Below are 16,244 nucleotides of genomic sequence, written 5' to 3'. Positions count from 1 at the left end.
ACAGCATGGCCGCTTTTTATGATACCCTAAGCACAAAATGACAAAAGTTTTACACTTCAAAGAGATAACATGCATGCCGCCAGGGAAAAACGTTGAGATTTAAGAATCAAAACGGGAATTTGCCAGACAGATGCAAGCTATTGCTATCTCTACTTCAAATAGAGTGCATGACGCCTTTTTTTATGTCCCCCGGACGAGGGACTATAAAGGTCTCCACTTCAAAGTGAGTACATGTATGCCGAAATGTAACATTATCTGAGATTTATGACCCATTCAGGGGCTTTCCAGACAGAAATGACAGATACAATAAACACGCTTTTATTTTATACAAATCCAATTGCAAAAACTAATTAAATTCTCCCGCTATAGGCTGAAGGGTCGCCATAAAAGTAAATCCACAGAGATTTGTTTATATTTTTTCCAGTTCAATATTCATTAAAATCTCTCATAAAACAGTTGAACCAGCAATTCACTAGCGTTACCGCCACCACCACCACCACTATGTACTCGTCGCTAGAAAATGATACAGACTTTTACGATGATTTTCAAGATATATCTTCGGGAGAAAAACGCATTGTACCAGTTGGAACGAAAACTTTTGAGAAACCGGGTACATATATCAAAATAAAATTATATAAAAAGAATGAAGATGGCGTATTTAAATGTTATCAAGCAGTGACCTTGACGACAAAAGAATTTGATTGTTTGGCAGATAATTATTCAAAAATTAAAAAATTGGATAAAAAACAAACAGGTGAAAAGACTTCATCTTCTTCCTCCTCCTCCTCATCCTCCTCCTCAGCTGCAAATGATAACCATCATAAAAGACGATACACGTCAAAACGATCAGTCCGTCCCGAAAAGGAATGTGCTGAAAGTGGTGATGAAAACAATGCGGATGATGAATACTCGATTAATAAAAAGTGTAGAGTTGCCTGAAACAGAAAAAAAACGTTTGAACAATTTGATTTAACCAGCAGAATGGTTGAAGCAATGTATGAGCAGTCGCCTGAATTTTTAAAAAAAATTTCGAAAAAATTTTAAATTCTTTATTCTGAACAACGAACCCGACGCCTCACAACTCCCTCTAAACACAAATTTTGCATTTGCAACCCACTCAATCCAGAACAAGTCTTGCGCCCAATTGCTTGAAAATGACCATCCCCACATCCATGTTCTCATCGAAGTAACAAAAGATTGTGTCGACGTAGTGAACAAGATGACCTCAACCACTTTCGTTGTACCTTGTCTACTCTCATCTTTCAAGCATCTAATATTGGGTTGCAGTAAACTTCACCAATCGGGACCCCTGATGGAAAAATTAAAAATTGCTGTCAACTACAACATTTCTATTAACAACTCAACTGACATTGGCAGTGGTCCTCTACGAAGAAGATTGCCACAAGTTTGCTTTGCTTCACAAACTCGATCCATTCAAACTCAAACTGATTTAATCACTAATGTAACAATTGAACGCTTCATTAATATTTTGAATGGTGACAATGCCGCCGAGTTTTTTAAATTTATTTATTTTGTTCTGAGTGGGTATGGTCGTTTAGAGATTGATTCACAAACTTTGTTTGTTAAATTTATTATGGAAAAGAAATTCTAATTTTAATAATCTGTTTTCCTTTTGTTTTTTTTTAATCAAACCCTAAAAAAAACTGACTACACCAGCAAGAGGCGTTCCCGAGGAGCGTAGCGATCCACGCCTTAATATTTTTTTGGGACTCGATATAAAAAATTTCCAGGAGACTTTTGAATTTTGATTGTTTTTTTTGTTAACAAGATTGCTCTAGAACCCCCTGACTTAGACATTGGAAAAAAAAAGTTAAAAAAAATATATAAATTAAATCACTTCATAACATCAAATCAATTAAATGAATATATGCTTTGCAAATCGCATCATATCATGATCATTCACTTTAAGTCCTAGAGGAAATCTAGATGTTATTATCAAATGGGCAACGTAAACACAATAAAGTCCACATAAAACTGAGTTTGCTGATTGAATAGGTCTGTTCATCAGTATTTGATTAGTTTCACCGTCAAGTAAACTCATGAAGCGTCTCGCATATTTGTATACGTTCGGATACGTTGTTAGTTTTTGTCCAAGGGGATCAGCGAAGAAAACTTGTCCATCAGCTCGAGCAAACAGTAACCAATGAAAACCCGGTTGATCAGAGTTTGATGCGTTCACAATTAAAATAGTTTTGTCTTTTTTCAACGCCAATGGACAATTAGCTGGTCCAATACCTTCAAATTGATACTTTAAATGTTTGCATCGATTGATGAGCTCATATATCTGAACATTGTCCATTTTTTCCCGATTCTAACTCTTCTTCTCCCTCTCTCTCTCTTTCTCTCTCTATCTCTCTCTCTCTCTCTCTCTCTCTCTCTCTTTTCTAGGTCATGAGAGTATTTTTGGCAATTTTTCTGTCAGAACGGACGTATACTGTTGATGCGCGCTCTCCCATGAAAAGTAACTCAATATTCCCAGCAAGTGGAGCGTCAAATTCAAGCTCCACGGATATTGTGCAATTGGTCAATTCAGGATGAATAAAGTCATGTGAAGCCTCCTAAGTATATAGGAGATCAAATGCCATAATATAATGATTGCTATAATTAGCCAGACTGTTTCCATGACTATTGTTGAAAACAAAATCCAGAGCTTCCAATGTGTAATAGTAAATTCTTTTGTTATCAGTCGTAGATATTGGAGTACCTGCAATAGGTAGCCCGTTCCTGTACACAATAATTTCATTCAATCTGAATTTTTGGTAATGAAAAAAATTTGATCTATTTGTGCCCAAGTAAGCCTCATTTGTACTCATTGCCACAATCATTCTTCGTACTGGCTCTTTCGCGAAAACATCCTCTTGACGCCAGCTTTGTACTCCGGTAGTGGCCAGAAATGTTCGTGGTAGGACTTCAATATAATTATAAATTGCTGGGCTTTTCAGCAGCGTTTTTTTGTATCGATGACAACACAAAGTCTGTCACTGTCATTTTTCGCACATATAAGTTAGCTTCAGTGATTTGAACTTGGTAATGTTTACCATTGTCCTCTGACATAACAACAAAGTCGTTAGGAGAACGTCTCAGATAAAGACGGGCAGTGACACCACTAATTAAATGCTTGTCACAAGACAAATAATCACATGCTATTTTACCAAACAACCTCAACTCGGCCGAAGCTGCTACAAGACGTTTACGTTCTGCAACATCAACAGCTCTCCCGGCCGTACCATCCACATTTGCTGGATTATCCTCATAATAATAGCCTTGACACCGCCGGAGTTTCTTTGCGAAAACGATTGCCGCAGATTTGCTTTGCATCACAGACTCAATCCATTCAAACTCAAACTGATCTAATTACTAATGTATTCATTGAACGTTTTATTCGAATTTTGAATGGGGATAATGCTGCTCAATTTTCAAAAATCATTGATACTATTTTGAGTGGGTATGGTCGATTAGAGATTGATTCAAATACTTTGTTTGTTAAACTTATAATGGAGAAGAAATACAATTTTTGAAAAATATTTGTGAGATAATTCCAGCGGTATGTGTTCTAGCAACCATAAAACATGTTTTTTTTAAAAAAAAAATCAATTATAAATCATTAAAGAAATGCATCATTATCACAAAGTTATAACATCATATGTTTAGCAAAACAAATCATTTCATGGTCGTTAACCTTGAAACCTATAGGAAATTTAGATGAAATTATAACATGAGCAACATAAATACAATAAAGTCCGCACAAGACAGAGTAAGCTGATTGGATTGGCTTATTCATCAGTATTTGGTTTCCCTCATGGATAGAACGTCTCATATTTTTGTATACATGTGGATAGTTGTGTAGGCTTCGTCCAAGAGGATCTGCAATAAAGATTTGACCACCAGCTTGAGCAAACAGTAACCAATGAGTTCCTGGCTGGTTTGAGTTTGATGCGTTGACAATCATGAAAGTATTGTAGCGTTTCAATATTGTATTAAATGCTAAGTTAGCGGGAAAAATGCCGCGAAATCGATGTTTAAAGTGTTTGCATCGGTTAATAAGCTCAATAATCTGCAAATTGTTCATTTTTTCCCCGATTCAAAACTCTAGAGTGTTTTTAGCTATTTTTCTATCGGAACGCACGTAAGCTGTTGATGCACGCTCTCCCATGAAAAGTAACTCTACATTTTCCCCCAACGGAGCATCAAACTTCAGTTCTACTGCAATGGTGAGTAGATGTGAGATCAAATGCCATAATATAATGATTGTGATAATTAGCCAAACTGATTCCATGAATATTGTGAAAAACAAAATCCAGAGCTTCCAATGTGTAATAGTAAATTCTTTTGTTATCAGTCGTAGATATTGGAGTACCTGCAATAGGTAGCCCGTTCCTGTACACAATAATTTCATTCAATCTGAATTTTTGGTAATGAAAAGAATTTGATCTATTTGTGCCCAAGTAAGCCTCATTTGTACTCATTGCCACAATCATTCTTCGTACTGGCTCTTTCGCGAAAACATCCTCTTGACGCCAGCTTTGTACTCCGGTAGTGGCCAGAAATGTTCGTGGTAGGACTTCAATATAATTATAAATTGCTGGGCTTTTCAGCAGCGTTTTTTTGTATCGATGACAACACAAAGTCTGTCACTGTCATTTTTCGCACATATAAGTTAGCTTCAGTGATTTGAACTTGGTAATGTTTACCATTGTCCTCTGACATAACAACAAAGTCGTTAGGAGAACGTCTCAGAGAAAGACGGGCAGTGACACCACTAATTAAATGCTTGTCACAAGACAAGAAATCACATGCTATTTTACCAAACAACCTCAACTCGGCCGAAGCTGCTACAAGACGTTTACGTTCTGCAACATCAACAGCTCTCCCAGCCGTACCATCCACATTTCCTGGATTATCCTCATAATAATAGCCTTGGCAAGCAAGCCAATTTTTTTTGCGTCAATACCTATTACTGTAAATACTGTAAAGAGGAGTCTTTTCAAACAAATTTAGCGAACTGTGGGTCGCTTCAGTTGGTATCAAATTAGAAATCATTTCGCACTCTGGTGAAGAAATTAGAGCGACTTCTTGGTAGAGTTCGTTTCTTTGAAATGGTACCGCTGGTTTTTCTTCTGATTCTCTTCACTGAAGTCTTCCTCTTCTTGATCTTGCGAGCAGATTTTTTCCCGCTTCCAACTTGTTTTTCAATCGTATTCTTGACTGTACTTTTCTAAGCTTGCTTGGGCGTTTTTTTCTTAGTGGCTATATTAATAAGCTCCGGAGCAGCTTGGACAAGCAACTCTTTTCCGATTCGTTTTGCAGCAGGTATTATAAATTTTCGAGCTAAAGGAAGCGCAACTCTTCCAATTCCCTTTGCCAAGGTACCAAAGCCACTGCCTCGTTGTCTGTAGTGCCCTGAGAAACGCGGCATAGTCGCTTGATTATGGTAATACGCATCCATATTTAATACCAGCACTAAAATTTTTGAAATTTTAAAGTTAGAACAACTTTTCCTCCTCCACCCGCAAATGGGACAAGACGACCAGTTTCGGTTCGCAAATTTACTCCAATGCTTTGAATGTTATTTACTAGAAGTTTTTGTAACCTTAATTGCTGAAAACTTTGCGATGATTTGGTTCGATCGGACACACGTTACCGTTTTTCACTCGCCGATTAGTATCAATGACTCTTAATAGCGGAGCTTTGGTATCCCCCACAATTTGGTAGTGAATGATATCCAAGTATATAAACATTAATTGAGTACCGGCAGTCATGTCAACGGGATAGTCAGAGATCAAATTTTGAGTTGTTAATATGCTATGTACTTGGCTGGAACGTTTGTAACCTGTGTGGTATCCTGTTCCATCCCTTATGCCTTTGAAACCCAAAATACTGAGAATCTGATGACTCTCAAACGTAATTCCTTCCCAGTAATGCATCCAAAAACGTGAGGTGTCTGGTAACCGGATTGATATCATAACTGAAGTTTTCAAGCTCAGTCTTCAAGTTGATTTCGTTAATTATTTTTTTAACATCATCATATGTAAAAAACCCCTTGTAATTTCAACTCGTTCACCATCATATGGCCTGGAAATTCTATCTTTATTAACTTTTTGACTTGCTCTGACTGTGTCTTTTTTGTAGTATATGAGCTTTGTGTCTGTTACATTGTTTATATGAGTGGGGAATGTTATTTCTGTCAGTGCTACTTTCCATTCACCTTGGAGATTGATCTCTTCGTTTAAAAGATTTTTAAGTTGGCAAATGAGTTTTCTCTGAAAATGTTCATAGACGCCGATGACACCAAAGTAACCGTAAAGGAATCGTTGATAGCGTCATCAAAATTGTTAGTCATGGCTGATTTTCTTGTTCTTGTTCTTGTGCCTCCTCCTCCTCCTCCTCCTCCTCCTCCTTCTCCTCCCCCTACTCCTTTTCTTCCTGCTCTACTTTTTCTACTACTCTGATTAGTTCAGGCGCATAGAATTTTCCCTCAATTGGCTCCTTGTTTGCGTCGATAAGGTTATAAGTCGGAGGATTTCTTGTTGGTACGTCAAATATTTCAAAAATTTCGTCTGTGAAAGATTGTTTGTATCCCTTCCGAAAAGGAATAGCAATTTTTGCTAATTTGACAAAATCGCCAACATAGAGTTTTGGTTAGCGAACTAATTTTTGAGATTGTTCTACTCGTAATGAAGTTAGATGTGGAACATCCTTTTTAGTTACTTTATTTGGTGCCTTTTTTATGACAAGATTCGTTCGTGAGTTAATTGTGTGAACAAATTCTTGAAGCTTGTCTATGTAAGAGTAAGTCCATTTGTGCTCTAAACATTTGTATATCAAAATGTTCAAAGATCGAATATTTCTCTCGGCAAATGCAGATTTTTTTTCGCTCTCGGTCGTGTAAGTCAAAATACCCTTCTTATCACATAGTGACTGAAATGATCCCTTGAATTCTGTGCTCTGTCTACCCAGAGTTTTTTCGGTTGTTTAATCTTAATCATTTTTTTGAATGCTTCTGCTGTTGCAGTAGCATATTTTGATTTCAATGGCTGCACACGTAGATATCAAGACATACAATCCACAGCAACAAGGAGATAATTAAAATCTCTGTTGTATTTTGCAAGTTTATCAATATATGCTAAATCAGCTGACCATATTTTGTCTATGTCATAGACTATTACTTTTAACCGAGGTATTTTTCGACGAACTGCTCAACATTTTGTGTATGCGGGCTCTGAGTGTAAAAAATTTCTAACTTTCCGTCGTGGTAGTTTGGTTTCGTCTTTCAAGTTCTTCACACTTCCAAACAGATCTGCCCCTTTAGATGTGTACTTTTTTTTTTGTATTTTCTCTTCAGCTGGTGTAAGTTTGCCATCTCTTTGTTTTTTTCTTCGTCGTTTCTGTCGCTGAAGTATCCGAATCGTATTAGGGCGTTCCGTACGAATCAGGGTCTTCTTGGTAGTCTTCTTTTTTTACCTCTTTGCTGTAAGCTTGTACTTTTGGTGCCTCTGCGTTTTTTGACTGTTTTTGAGCTTGAGGATGGGCTGTTGGTACTGTCAACACTTGTTGGTTGTTTGGTGGGACTTTTGATTTTTGCTGTAGTAGCAATAGCTGACTTGATCGCGTGTTTGGCATATGCATTCATAACCGACTGTTCGTTAAGGTTAAGAGCCGAAAGAATCACTATGAAAGCAGGATTTTGTAACTTTTTGTTCTGTTGTTGCATATCATACAGAAAACTGATGCTTTGATTCCAGTGGGGACCTTGTCCAGATAAATCATTTCGTCATTTTTGTTTATTTTGACCCGAGTCGATGATTTCATAATTTTCAGAACATTTTTAGCTCGAGTAAGTTTTTTTACATCCATGATTTCTAACTTTCCTAATATACGTTTTTCAACAGCATCAGTGGACTCATCCTTACCAACATTCGTTCCATCTCCCTCATCTTCGGTCATAAGCGTTGTTGTTGTTGTTGTAGTTGTTGTTGTTGTTGGCTGTCTGTGGTCCTCAGGTGCAACAGTAACTGGTATTGGTATTGTGTCAGTTGATGCATCACTTGTTTCGGAGGTAATTGCGGTCTAATTCGGTTCAAGTATGATAATTGAGGCTTTTTATGTTCAATTGAATTGTCAAGCAGTACATGTGCTGCATGTGGTTGCTCTCGAACATAGACATGCTTTGGAATTAAAACAAACTCTTCGGCTTCCACCATTGTTTATCTTTTAAGGTAATTGAAGCAAAAGTAGAGAATATGTCGGACTAAATTAAACCCTTGCTTACTCAAAATAAATGCTTGTTTTCTATCAAGGTTCGTCTGTGAGTTGATTAACAATTTATATATTTCTTCAAAATTGTGTATGTTAGGGATATTAACTCGCACGTTACAATTGACTACATTCAGCAAGCATTCGCATATAACTGAAATCACATTTCGATTTGATGTTTTTCTAATAAAACTTCGAAGTTGAGAAGGATTCAATTGAACCATGTGCTGCAGAATAGATCGTTTTCTCGCGTTCATTTGTTATGGGTGTGACTGGCTCTGCCTTACTTAATGGTAAGTAAAAAATTGATGGACCTGGTGGTATTATGTTTGAACAGTATCGTGAACAATCTGATGTTCGGGGATCTAAATCAATTAATAGATGTCCGTATGTGTCCTTTGTGGCAAGTTCATAACAGCTTCTCAAAAATTTTGTTAAATTCAGTTGCCTTCCAAGATGCTCTAGTTGCTGAATATCACAAGGTGATTTGAATAAAATGATATGCGATGTGTTTAAATCAATTGTACGGGACCAACCCAACGACTTTGCTGGAATAAATTATGCTTGACATATATAACATCTAAACCTTTGTGTCTCCTTGCTGTTGCGAGTTTAACAAACTCGTTATCATTGTGTATTTCTTCACAGGAATCATCAAACACTAGAAGAACATTTTCAATGTTCCTCAGCCCATCAAAATCGTTGAATTTCACAAACTCAATGTTAATATTGTGAGACTTCCCTTTTTCACTGTACATTGATTGACTTTCTGTGTAAAAGAAGATTGCACTTTTAAATCTTGGATAAAATGTTTTTCCTTTCAAAAGTTTGAATATTAACTCTGTTTTTCCGGATCCTGAAGGTCCAACAACTGCCATAAACACTCGCGTTGACGTATCAACAATTTGATTCATATACGAGGATTTGATAGTACGTAGCCAACTAAACCGGACAGGATTGAGAACCAAACTGATGTTTCCTCACAGCTTAGTTTCGTCAAAGGGAGTTTGTAGATACAGAAAGTCAGTAAAAATTAAAATTAAAATCATTTGAGACATGAAAACTACTTCAGATCTCGGTACGGTTACATTATTACAAAATTTCCAAGGTTTTCGCTCAACACTGTCATTATTTTCCTCATAAACAAAATCAGTAATGATAGTTGCATCAGGTTCATCAACTGCTATTTCAGACATTTTGTTCAAAAGGAAAAAAAATGTGGTTTAAAAAATTAATTATTCTTCTGAACAGTAATAAATCTCATATCGAGTATAACTTGTACAGACAGTAGTATAACTATCATCCTCATTGTCATACATTTGCAAAACATAGTTAGCAGGAACACTTTCAGTTTTTGCATGAAACATAATTTTTTCACAGAATCCTCTTTCACTTTCTGTTGAATTTCTTTGGGTAGGTCACTGCTGGTTAGATGCAATTGAACTCCGGGTTGACGATGTTTGGGTACTTAGACTAGCTTGGGAAGGCAGACTCCTCGCTTGCTGGCTAACATTTCCAATATATTTGAATCGCTGGAAATAGATGAACTGATCAATCACGGGAAAAAATCTTCGCAGAGTAGTCAATTCTTCTTCAGATAGAACAACTTGCTCTTTTGTTGCACAGTTTGGCCTCTGCAGTTAACGCGCTCTATTCGGGTCAATGAAATTTTAATATCACTCTCTGGGGTCATCCAAGCACAAAGAACTGAATTTGGACTTAGATATGTCTCCACTTTGGCTAATCTCTCCGTGTTGATCATCGTCATTATTTTTCAACCAATCAAAAAAGGTTTTGGATTTTTTAGAGCACAATGATTTTTTGAGCTGTAATGAGGTATATGTTTGCAGCAGTTCGAAAATTTGTTGTAATGTAAGTTCTCAACTCTTGGACAAACCAAATCATCAAAATTCTCTACTCTGCGGTCTAAATAATGGGCTAGGAAGTCTGCCTTTTCCTTTCCCTTAGCGTAGAATGTAGCTCCGGGATTCCTCAATACAACACTTTGGATAATTTGGTTGAGATTTAACTATAAGTAATCACCACTATCCCAATGAAGTCCATGCAAGTAATTTGTTAGCCAGCTGTGCGCTTTTTGCTCGAGTTTTGGAAGGGAATTAAAACTGACTGGTGGTAGAAAAATTAGGGAGTCGCTGTAGTCAGCGGTTGTGATTGCTAATTTTTTTTAAAATAAAAGTGTTTTTCTTGTATCGAAATCCTTCCAAATCCAACACGACTGATCTTTCACTCAGCATTCTAACAAATGATAGAGTTTTGGTTTCCTAAATTTGATATAAGAACAAAACGTGATACCGCTCAAGTGACCAAGCAGGCTGTTGTTACATTTCCACGGTAAAACATAGCATTATGTGGGACCAGTATTGTAAACTTCACGAACAAAACCGGCGGCATCATGTAAAACAGCATGCATTCGTAAAATTTTTTGCATCACTTAAATATTTGTCTAACGAAGAATTTTCTATCCCGATCAGTCCACCATAAGGTCTCAGCTTGATAACAATATCGTAGTTTATATCGTTAGTAGTCGAGAAGAAGAATAAGGAAGATGCAGCTAAGAAATAATTCCGACGGTTGGTGTTTTCTGGATACGTTTTTTTTTCAAAGTAATAAATATCTCATGGATAATTTCCAAGTCCGTTGAAGTTACAGTTCGTTTTTCCAATTTCATTTTTAATTTTTGCTAACACTTCTCCGACCTGCTTAATTTCAAGCCAATGGAAATGAAAGTAACCTTCCAGATACCACTTACTTAGACCTATATCTCGATGCTATATATTTAGATAAACTACCGGAAGTTTTTGATACTTTGAAAGTTTATTAAAACAAAGTCGTATTTTTCGCTCCAGCCCTTTCTCAATCATCATTGAGTTGAAATCAAATGAATAATCAAAGATATTTTCATAGGTAGCAAAGGTCAAATCAGTTGCTTTTCCATATTTCTGTTTTGCATAAGTACACCACGTTATTTGTAAAAGCTCATCCAGATAAAACTGTTCTTTACAACTTTCTGCATATTATCTATTTGCAATTTCTTTGTCTCTCGACACGAAATTTATATGACAATTTTGAATATATTCGTTTTTTATTTGACACCCAGTTGAAAAAACAGTGAAAGATAAATGCTCCGAATCAATGTCGCTTGTATGCCAACTTCCCATTAAGTTCATTTTTCGCAATTCATTATTCCACAATTTTACCATTATTTATTTTTACGTTATCGTCTAGACGTAACAGCGACGACTGCAACCGGATTGTAAACTTGGTGAGTAATTATGGTTTACATACGTTTCAGTGTTAATACATTCAAATCATGGAAATACTCTACAGCATTCAATAGACCGTTAAAACTATGCTGGCCAAAGCTATACTTGCTTTGTTTTATTACCCACTCCAAAAGTATGGCAGCATTCCAATTCGAACGTACTAAAGGGCGAAAAAATGCTAATTTATGCTTTTTTTCTTAACCTAAATCGGGTGAAAATTTTTTTAAGGATCCTACTTTAATTATCCGCCAGGGATCTAGAATTTTGCTACATGGGTATATGACTCTTGGTAAAATCCTCAGGGGGGAGGCCACCCAAAAATCTGGATCCTCAAGTGAGGATCTTGTAATCCACCAGCAAAATGCCGGCTGACTACAAGATAATTTTAGGCGATCTTAGGCGCCCACGTCTTATTTTAGGTGGTTTTGCCCCTCCCCCCCCTAAGGATCCCTGGCGGCCCTTCATACTACTTCCAGCTTTGGCTGGGCCCAAGTGGCCTTAATCGAGACCTACCTGCAAACTTTCGTTCACCTAGTTTTTTACCATGTTTTTCGACTTCTGCTTTGTTAAGATTGTGTTGTATCGCAATTGACACAACTTGTATCGCAACTTGTATCAATTTAACTGTTTGGTAATCCATGGATCATTTTTGCTTTTTAAATTAATCAAAAAATACGATAAAATGACATTGTTAATACATAAGAAAATTATATCAAAAGAAGCCCCTGACACATCCCAACAAAATTCTAGAGGGATTAAACCTCCAAAAACTTTAGCAAATTAATTAAAATTTTGTTTTTAAGCACAAATTTTGGGTTTTGAATAGTAAAAATCACATTTCTTGACTATCAAGCAAAAATATTTTCTCCTATACAGGTTTTTGAAGATTCAACCCATCTAGAACTTTTTTGGGATGTGTAAGAGGCTTCTTGTGATAAAATTTTCTCATTTATTAAAAAAGTACTTTCAGCGTAATTCTTGATTAATTAAAAAAGCCAAAATGATCTTTTTTTGGGGTAAAATTTAGGTTGAAAATTTTGGAGAAAAATTAGCAACATATTAATTTTGGTGAAATTCTAAGCAACTTTTGTTCTCCTCACTTTTGTCCTATCTTGACACAATTTGAGAAAAACGCATTTGAAATTTCAAAATTTGTTCGTTTTGTCCGGTTCATTTCAATCAGCACTGTACATAACGTTTCAATTATTACAAACGCTTTGCGCAAATGTCATTGTGGAATAGATAATTTAGAAAAAGATTGATAATTTTGTTTCAGGTCATTTGACACATTTTGTACAATTTATTATAAAAACAAGACATTCTGTACAATTGCATCTTTTGAAAGAAAAAACTGTTTTTTTTTTAAAAGCTGCTGTAAGTCAAGTTTTTTTTAAAAGATGCGTTCGGGCTAGATCATTTAAGGGTGTTGCAATTGTGTTAAAACTTCAATTTATTTGTTTGGTAATCCATTGAAATACAAATTGATTGAAAACTTTCACATCAATTAAAATTTGCGCTTTTATATGCAAAATAAATTTGTTCACAGATTGGTCATTTTAGCAAGAATGGAAAATTTCAATGCCTAAATGCTCAATTTGCTTAACAATAAAATAAAACTACCATTTTTCAGATAGTATTTAGTTAAAACTCGTTTCAAATAATATTTTTTTAAACTGATGTATAAAAGTTGACTTTTTCGATTTCGTTGTTTTTGTTCTAGTTTCTGTTGGTTATTTTTTTTGTTTTTAATGCCATAACTTTTATGTAGTACGGTTTTTTTGGCTGATTTTTAAAAGCATAATTTTTTTGATTTGAACAGTTTGCACTATAATTGCAAGTACAGTATTTTGTTAACTTTTAAATTTCATTTCACTTAATTTTATTGGATTTTTTTTAAAATAACAGTATCATTTCATGTTATATCGGCTTAGTCAACCTATCTTGCATAATGTTGAGGGCAAAATAATTTTTAATGCGATTAAATGTTTCAGTAACGGTCGCAAAAAATTTTAAGTTTTTTTATTACCCTTGCGATAAGCAAGGGTATTGCAATCGGGCAATAAACTTTTTTTCCGTAAAAAACTTTGTCCACTTTTTTAGAGGAGAATCTCCTCTTGTAGAGGATCTTCACTTCTAGAAGATTTTCTGGTTAGATTTTCTGGTAATTATCTTTTCAAAAAGTGTCTCAATTTTTTTGGATTCATGGTTTTCGTCCTAGTTTCTCCTGGTTCGTTTTCCTTTCTTTAAACAATGTTTTTTATCTGATAGGGTTTTATTTGGTTTACTTTTTAAAGCATGGGTTTTGTCTTCATTTAAACAGTTACTACTATAACTGAAACTTCACAGATTTATAATTTTACACTTATTTTGCTTAATTTCGAAGGCAAAAATATCAGTTTATTATTATGTTTTTCAATTTGGATGGGGCGTGCGAATTTTAAATTTCATGAAACTTTTTATGACAACAATTTTTTTATTCAGCTCAACAGGTTTCGTTCCAAATTTTGTCGCCTTTGTTGCCGCTCGGAAATGATTTCCTTTTTCTAAGGGCTGTTTATGAACTTCATCCCATGGAAAAAATAAAATTTTGTAGCTGTAATTTTTCAACTTTTGTCATGTAATTTTTTGCTTCATAAATTTTAGAACTATTTTTTTTACTTCTGTCTTTTTTCATTCACTATTGTGTAGCGCAATGTATTTTTTGCATTGCAAGTGCTGCGAAGCTTCGCTTCTCCTCTTTGTATCAAACTTTTTATGACATTAGTCTTGTTTTCGACTCAAGAGGGATCGACTCAAAATATATTCGCCCTGTTGACGGTCGATAAACGATTCCCAAATCTTTTGAGGCTGATTTTAAACATTTTTCGACTTTTTCAATTTTTTTTTTCCATTATTTTGCAGAAAAAATTTCTGACTTTCTTCTTTTTTCTATTCATTATCTTGTATTAGATAATTTTGTTTCAGTTCTGTTAGTTCAAGTATTATGCTAAAGCTTAAAACTTTCAAAAGGTTGTTTAATCAATACTTCTACCCAAAATGAAGAAACCAGAACTGTTAGATAGCGTTCTATTTTCCCACCTATGAACTGTCCTGGTGGTGATTCGACGTCCACTTCTGAGTCCATGGAACTGCAACATCCTCCCGGGTTATCCCGCATAATCCGAAGAACCTCCTGAAAACATCAAATGACAGACAAGTCAGGCAATTCTGTTAACCTTCGCTATCGACCACCAAATTTTTCTTGATTTTTTGAAAATAAATATTGCTTTCTGAAGAAAATTGGTTCTTTACGGCAAACGATTTCTGAACTTAATGAATGATTAGTACAGCATTGTATAACCGCCACCCTAATATTCAAAGTTTTTTGATACAAGCTAGGAAATAATTTATTTTTGATGTTAAGAATTTGACCTATTGTTCGACGACAAATTGCGGAGAGGCTTTGTCATCGGGTGAGTTTTATTTACATTTTTTTTTCACGTAAAATCAGTTACCACAATTAAATGTGAAATGGAGTCAAGTGAAATGTCTTATTCGAAACCTGTAAATTACGAATTGCTCGATACAAAAACTTTATCATAAGGTTTTCTTAATGCCGAGAAGAACTGGCCTGAAATTTTAATTTTAAAAATTTTTTCCAATATGCGAGTGAAACCAGCAAGCTAGCAAAAGTTTGTAAAAACTTATACGGTTTTAAAAAACTTTGCGTACTTCAAAATAGACGTATTTTAAAAAAAATAATTTTTTAAATTTTTATGATAACGGGCAAAACTATTCGTCAAGAGTGCCAAGTTGAACCATTGAAAGATGCCATAATTAAAAGGGAGTTAAATACGATATATGCTAAGAGAAAATCAAATCAAAGGTAAGCGATACATAAAAACAAACTCTCCGGGGGATCAACTTGTAAACTACTTACCCGCCAAGATCAATTTTTACAAGGGAACGTTTTCCCGAATTCAATTGAATAGTTTTAATCATTATATTTTGGAAAATTACGTTCTAAGAAATGAGATTTTATGGAGCTGCTTTGAGACAATTTATGTTGAAATTGAAAAATTTATTGGTGCTGGTTTCTAGATTATCGGTCGGCAACTTTATCCAGAAAAACAAATTATTAATTTGAAAAAAGACTGCAATAAACTATTTGAAGGATGGCATAAGAAGGCGTAAATTTAACAATTTTCCACCAAAAGAAAGATCAATTGAAATTTCACAAAAAAAAAGAAGTGAAATTCGTTATTGTTTCAGCTTCATAAAACACTTGACAACGGCTGTGCCGGCCTAATGGTGTTCTCTCATACACAATTCACCCAATTCATTTCGTGAGTTTATATAAGTAACTCTGTAGCTCCGAAGGCGCTAATATTTCACTAAATCTACTAAATAATTGTGGAAAACAACGAGAAAAAGTTTTTTTTTACTCAAAACTGTAGTAATTTAGAGCACAAAATACTCTTTTGGGGAAATTTTAGAACATTAAAACACCATCCAGCTGATTTGTCTCTGGCTCATACAGGTTTGCGCTATAAAAACATTTCTATGTAGCTTTTTTTTCGAAAATTCCTAGATTATTTTAGTTATTGTTTTTGATGTGCTGAGCACTGCCTATGAAATCAAAAATATGTGAGCTACGACGGAGAACTAAGAGTGCAATTATCTCAGAATTGTCGAATGCAATATTTT

The sequence above is a fragment of the Symsagittifera roscoffensis genome, chromosome 9 (genome assembly GCF_963678635.1).
Source record: "Symsagittifera roscoffensis chromosome 9, txSymRosc1.1, whole genome shotgun sequence".
Classification (NCBI taxonomy): domain Eukaryota; kingdom Metazoa; phylum Xenacoelomorpha; order Acoela; family Convolutidae; genus Symsagittifera; species Symsagittifera roscoffensis.
Note: the sequence above shows the minus strand (reverse complement) of the source record.